Raw genomic sequence first — 8,418 nt, 5'->3', positions numbered from 1 at the left:
AGAGGGTCTTCGATCTATATTTTGAGGTGCCTTACTTCTAGCATTAGATGCGCTCTATTTTTAGGTGTCTTACCTCTGGCATTAGAGGCTCCTCTTCGCTGTTCTCTCCTGTCTTCTACTTTTCAAGATCTTCTTTCATTAGATTATCTGTTTCTTTCGAGATTTCATTGTTTCTTTTCCTTAGTTCGTCAGTGTCCTTCTAGATTTCAAAAGAGATTTCAGTGCCGCGAGTCCTCACTTCGTCAGATTCCTCAGGGAAATCGAAGGCATTTATTCTTTACCTATCTGGGCAATGAGTTAAGAGATGAATACTATCGATTTCTCCGCATACACTATCATGCCAAAGTAAATGACGAGCAACATGATATATTTACCAATGTCGTCTGGATATGTCCTTACTTCAATGACGAATTTTGGGACAATCCTGTTGAAGAACTACACGTCACTCACCGTTCAGTTGAACCATTCTGCTTCCATCCTCATTCCCCGCAATCCGTTTTTGCACCGATACAAAGCTTCGTACTTTTTCCAAGAGTCTTCTTTAATAAGACATCGTCGCAAAAGCTCAAGCAAAGGATCCTTCAAGGCGCATACATTATGATCTTCAAAGCTCAGCTGCCAACGGAAGATCCCGTGTCTTTCTATAGGTCGAGCGATATAAAACGAACGATCGGCAACTTCGGCAGAAACCAAAACCATCTGTAGTTGATGGTGTTCCGAAGACGTAACACATAATTCTTACCGACAGCTTCCTATTCCGCCAGAACGCGATCTCTGTGAGCTAAGTGAAATCCTTCTCCCAGTCATCAACTCATTCCTCTTACTCCTATTGACGCGCAATTCCTTGGTTAGATTTCGCCAGCTACATACAGATCATGTGAGGTGTTGCAGGCTACGTTTGAGAAAATGAAGATCAGGTCTTCAGAAGTCATTTGAAGTTCGGGGAGGAGTTGTTCAGGACTGCTCCTGGAAATTTCAGTTCTGGAGTCATTCAGAAATCCATGTTAAGTATACGGCTATGTCCTTTGATGACTTTTGGAAATTCGGGAAAATTTTCTTCCGAGACCGTTCTGAGATTCCGTTCTGGAGGCATTCAGAATTCCATGCTAAGTCAATGGCTATTTTTTCTGAAGCCATTTAGAAATCCGGGAAAGTTTTCTTCCGATACCGTTCTTAGATTCCGATCTGGGGGCATTCAGAATTCCATGCTAAGTCTATGGCTATTTCTTCTGAAGCCATATGGAAATCCGAGAAGATTTTCTTCCGAATTCTTTTAGGACTCGCGAAAAATTCCATTCTTGTTTTATAACAACAACAACAACAATAATAATAATAATAATAATAATAATAATAATAATAATAATAATAAACTACGTGATTTGATTTATGGATTTGAGTTGAAAAGTTTTGAAGACGCTAAACGCTCAACTTTGCAGTTTGAAGGAAACTTTAAGAACCCAGACGAAGAGCGAAGGTAATTGAGGTTTAAAGCAAACCGAATTGAAATAGTTGATTTCAGTTAAATTATTTCAGGTTTGGGGTTTAGAACAATCTATTTCTGGTACGAATCGATATATATATATATATATATATATATAAATATATATATATATATATATATATATATATATATATATATATATATATATATATATATATATATATATATATATATATATATAGTTTATATGTGTATATACATGCATGTATATAAGCTTTTGCAGCATATGAATATTCTGTGTTTATATGTATATTTATGTGAAGTATATATATACATATATATACACAGACATATATATACATACATATACATATATATAATATATACATACATATACATATATAATATATATATATATATATACATACATATACATATATATATATATAATATATATATATATATATATATATATATATATATATATATATATATATATAAACTATATTTATATATTATATGAATACAGTATATTTGCATGTACTGTACACACACACACACACACACACACACACACACACATATATATATATATATATATATATATATATATATATATATATATATATATATATATATATATATACATACATACATATACATACATACATACATACATACATATATACTGTTTGTACATACATACATCCCTAAGTACAGCAGCCTTCGTATTCCCCCAACTGTTTATACATGCAAAAGCAAATGTTAAATGCATATCAACAAGTTATGGCTTAACCTTGATATTTCATCGAGATTCCAGGTGTGGACAAGATATCTGTCCGCAAGCCACTGTACATTTTGTTCTTCAAAACGGAATAACATCTTGAAATCACGATCAAGTGTGGGTAAACGAGGCATGTATTGTTTAACGTGCCTCACATCCACAAAATCTGTCATCGTGCTGAGAATCGGACAGAACAACCTTTCTCTTCGAACTGCAGTCTGCTACTGACCAGACTCAGCTTTTTCGAAGCATATGCTCTTTATATGAAGTAAAGGGTCTTTTTTATGTACAACCATTTACTTTTATGTGATTATAAGGATATGATTTTGCTCTAAAAGTAGAAGCTTTTGCTTGAAATGTTTATGAATACAAGTAGAAGGATTTCCTTCATATTTTGCAAGTATAAGCATATCCTTTTCTTTATGAATTGGCAGTGGGCCCACCTCCTTTTATTTGCTTTCTGCAATACACAGGACTTACGGTGGTAGTATTCTTACACCCCTACTACATGGCAATGTCTATATGCTCTTCTAATTGAATATAAATGATTAGATTGGTTGAGAACTAATGTTTTGGTGCTATAGTAAGATCTGTGTTAAGTATTGTTAATGATTTAAAATTAATCTATTTGTAACTTTTTCAGTTGAGAATCAGCAAATTGAGATATTAATTTTACGGTTTTACGTGTTATCTCACTGTGTATCACATGAAAAGTGTATCTAATAATCATTATAAATTCCAGATTAACTTGATATACAGAGAGAAGTATTGCAAATTACACTAATTAGAAAACTTAATGACGCTATTTCTAATCCTCAGATTTTATATCGTTTCTCGATATGTCAAAGTATAGCAAAGTATTCGTAGTTACTTTCCTAACAACTTTCATTCCACAAGAATCTCAAAAGAATTCCATCGCTATCAAAGTCCGTGGTAATAGGCTTGTCGAGCAGTTCATTTCTAATGTATGATTCATTACTTTATAGGCCATACCCTTCAGCAAAGATGGGATTGCCTACTTTTAATCTCGGTTCAATTGGCAGTAGCCTATTCGCGAGTCAAAATATCTGCAACGTACCGGAATTCAGCGGAGGTGGAATAAAGAAGTAACTTGAAACCAGAGTGGAAATAAAATTTCGATTCCCGCTTCCCTTTGAAGATGATAATAATGGAGAGAGAGAGAGAGAGAGAGAGAGAGAGAGAGAGAGAGAGAGAGAGAGAGAGAGAGAGAGAGAGAGATCTAAACTGAAGTGAAGTGTTAAGAAGTTTTGTCCAGTTATTATTGGATAAAAAATACATACATTTCCGTGCCATTCAATAAATTCATGATTTACATTCACTATGGAAACAAGTCTATCAGCACCCTTTGCTGATAATATCTTGTCACGTTCACCAGGGGATCTTAAAATAAAATATAAAAAAATACTGAGATGTCTTATAGGAATTAGATGACACAAAGGCGATGCAAATAAAGAAATTAAAGAAAATCTACACCTTTTGGATCATATCTATTAAATGAATTTCACAGTTGATTGTTGTACCGCATGTGTATCACACACGCTCGTACACTGTGACGGTATCCCCCCCCCCCATGTTTTTCGTTATCGCACTCCCCTCACGCTGGTAACTTGTTCATGCTTATATGTTCCTGCATCATTGTGTTTGAATTTTTGTGTCGTTCTTGACTGGAACGGGATGTATATATACTCATGCTCCGTCCAAATATAATTAGTTGCACTCGACTCTTCTCTCAGTCACCTCCTAACGGCTCGCTTGCACATCGTGCAGTTTTCCTGATTCTATAGAGAAAGAACACGTCTTTTTTTTTCTTCTTAACAAACGGATATGAATCTGACGATTAACTTTGCAATTTCGAATTATGGGTTAGATGAAGCAAGCATCTAGAGTATTATGTATTTTTTCTTTATGTATTTTTTTCCAAATGTGTATGAGATGGCATACAATGTGGAATTACTATATAGCAAGAAGTAAACAATAGAACATTAAGCAGAAAAGAGATTAGGAACTCTAAAGTTTTTTAAGTATTTATTAAGATTAGTAAATTTTGATTGAATATATGATATTACTTTAAAATATGATATCTTTATGAACACTTTCACACAATGCTGAAAAAAAATTAGCTTTATATTAAAAAGATATCCTTATCTAGAAGAATAAATCATTAAGATGGTTAGTTAGCGAGGTTCGTGTTTATTGCTGTATCAGTAGTTTATTAAAAAAAATAGTATTAAGGTTATTGTAAGAAATATTTTGGAATATCAAGATTAACTGGGTTATATGAAAGTCTTAGCAAGTAATCCTATACGTAGACTATCTTGATCTTGTTTCATAAATGCTTTTGAGTAAGGGATACAAATAATTACATAATTAATTTGGATTATATCAGATTTAAGCTTTGTATTAAAGTAACTGTTTTGGACATCTTACAGTAAATTAATAATCATACTTGAATTTTAAAAAAGCTTCTAAGGACGACAGATATGGATATGCACAGTCACACACAAGCACAAACACACAAATTTCATTAAATCCCATTATAGAATACGGCCTTTATAAGAAATCTACAATAGGTAGTGCGGAAGATGTACTTTGAAATAGGACAAATATACAACTGTTTTGTATGACAGATTATTGCAGTTAAAATGAGAGATAATTTTTATATGTATATATATATATATATATATATATATATATATATATATATATATATATATATATATATGCATATATATATATATATATATATATATATATATATATATATATATATATGTATATATATATTTTCACACGCACATATGTTTATGTATGTATATATATATATATATATATATATATATATATATATATATATATATATATATATATATATGTATATATATATACATATATATATATATACAGATATATATATATATATATATATATATATATATATATATATATATATATATATATATATATATATGCAGATAGGTGTATATATAATTGTTTTTGTGCAACAAAACATTTCAGTTATTATTCTGTGAATACAGTTTTAAAGCTTCATATTGGGGCGTTCATTATTTGGCTTTGAAAACAAACTAAAGCTATCATGAGAGTTTTGAAAAAAAAACATGACTCCAACTTTTTCATTAACTGAACCTTTTCCTCGTTTCTGTTCATGGGAAAGTTAATAAAAAAAAAATCAGTCATTTCATTTTAGAGACGGAACATTTAGGTATGATTTGTTCCGTTAGTTGCCATTTTAGAAAGAACTTACGTGGAGTAATGTTTTTAAGTATTGTTAGAATATAACTTTTCTTCGTTTGTATTAAAGGAAAGTTTGGGAGCAAATACCAACTATTAATACAGCCCACAATAAAGAAAGGCATGATTATTTTATATGTTTTCATCTATTTTTGTGGCTAGATTGTTAACGTCTCTGCCTGGTTATCGCCAGTCGGGGGTTCGAGTCTCGCTCAGACTCGTTAGTTCCTTTAGTGGCTGCACCCTTACCATACTTGTGAGCTAACGATGGGGTGTTTGGGGAAGCCTATAGATCTATCTGCTGAGTCATCACCAGCCTTTGCCTTGCCCTCCCTGGTCCTAGCTTGGGTGGAGAGGTGGCTTGGGCGCTGATCATATGATGTATGGTCAGTCTCTAGGGCACTGTACTGCTTGAAAGGGCAATGTCACTGTCCCTTGCCCCTGGCATTCATGAGCAGCCTTTAAACCTGTGGTACGGTTTGAATTATTCCGATTGTTTTTCAATCATTGAACATCACAAAAAAAAATAGAAAAAATAAACATATTACTTTTCATATTCCATTTATATGGCAAGAAGGGAAACACTTTCACTTGCTTGTATACTTGGGAGCTTTCAAGTAGCACAATAATGTCTGGATACTTAGAAAAGAACATATGGAAAGGACTTTCAAATAACCACATAAAATGAGCTTTCCAAAACTTTAAGAAAAACCTAATGTCCTCGAGTATCATTAATCCCGTGGAAGAATTTTGACAAGTAGTTCATTTGAGCAAGAGACAATAATGTATACAATAACATAAACAGTTGAAAGGAATATATATATATATGTATATATATATATATATATATATATATATATATATATATATATATATATATATATATATATATATATATATAGTGCGTTGAGAATGGGAGAATAAAATATTAAATTATCAAATAAAAAAGGTGAGATAAGATACAATACAAAAAACAGTGGTGTAACTTTGAACAAAGTGAATTAAGAAAACATAAGATATTTCATAGCAATACAGAATTCTCATGATAATATTAAGCAACTGATTGCCAAAAGATTTAAAGGTAGAATAATTATAAACATATAATTGTAAAAGAAATTCTTGCAACTATTTAGCAATAAAAGACAAAATTGAAATATCTTTTGTTATGGTAAAATACTTCTGCAAAGCCTCCGATTTGTAAGTTTTTCCCTGGTAGTCGGAAAACACATTTTCCTAACTTTTCCAAAAGAGAGACATCTTCTTTCTCAGCATCCCGGAATGTTGTTATTTCTTCCCTTGAGGCAATCCCATCAAGTCTAACGAGGCGACTTGGTCACGTGATCGTGTCAACGCGGATTTTCTAATATATATATATGTATATATATATATATATATATATATATATATATATATATATATATATATATATATATATATATATATATATATATGTATATATATATATATATATATATATATATATATATATATATATATACTGTATATTTATATATATGTGTGTTTGTGTATATATATATATATATATATATATATATATATATATATATATATATATATATATATATATATATATATATATATACATATATATGTATTTTTGTTTGTTTGTGCGTTTGTATTGGTGATGTGTGTGTATGGTATGTGTGTGTGTATATATGTTTATATATATATATATATATATATATATATATATATATATATATATATATATATGTATATATATATATATACATACATATATATATATATGAGTGTGTGTATGTATGTGTATTTAGTACATATATGTATGTATATATACATTGTATATATGTGTATATACACATTGTATATGTGTCTATATATACGTGTAACTATATTTTTTCTCTCTCATCTACTATATGCTGATAGTCTTGCGCACTTGTATAGCGATGACGTTAATGTTAAATCTAATACATGTAGCTTATATGGTTACAGTTTGGTGATAATATCCATTATCGATTACTACATCATAAACGAGTTGGGTGAATTTAGGTTAATTTTTGAATAAAAACAAATCTATCATTTAAAGGTATTTTCTTCATTCATCCGGAACCTAGAACGTTTGCTTGGGTAAAGTGGGGCATTTATTAAAGTAATTTGTACTTCAAGAAGATAAATATTTAGCGATATTTCAAGTTATCATTCGGTTATTACATAAGCATAATGGTTTAATGAGTGCGATAGGTAGTATTTAATTACATTAAAAAAACAAATTTTATTATTTACTTTTGTAGAGGAATGAGAGTAAAAATAATTTAATTTATTACTACTACTACTACTACTGCTACTACTACTACTACTACTACTACTACTACTACTACTACTACTACTACTACTACTACTACTACAAGTAAAAATTTCTATCTATTCAAGTATGTCAAGGAAGACAGGCGCCTTTAGAGAAGTCTGGTTAAAAGTTGCAAGCAATCGCTAAGAAAAGTTAGTTGCAGTGCGTCGTGTTGGAATAAGATATGAGCTCTTCAACTTCACTGCAGAAAAGTAAAAACCATCATGGTCACTTTTATTGCACATATTGACAGTTGAGAGAGAGAGAGAGAGAGAGAGAGAGAGAGAGAGAGAGAGAGAGAGAGAGAGAGAGAGAGGAGAAAGAAAAAAGGGAGAGAGAGAGAGAGAGGTTAAGATAATTTTATCAATTTCAAAGAATTATCGAATTATAAATCTATATAGTCATTAACATTGATAATGTGCGTATTGGAACCTCAGATTTAGGCGCAAATAACTTTGATGTACTTTGATATAATCTAGTTTCTTCATTATGACTAATTAATGTAGATAATGATATGTGTCAGATGGTAAAATCTAGGTTTAGTCATTATTTGTATAAATTGCAGTTGAGACATTGAGCAATGGTTGTTCTTCAAGG

The sequence above is a fragment of the Palaemon carinicauda genome, chromosome 15, assembly GCF_036898095.1.
Source record: "Palaemon carinicauda isolate YSFRI2023 chromosome 15, ASM3689809v2, whole genome shotgun sequence".
Lineage (NCBI taxonomy): Eukaryota > Metazoa > Arthropoda > Malacostraca > Decapoda > Palaemonidae > Palaemon > Palaemon carinicauda.
Note: the sequence above shows the minus strand (reverse complement) of the source record.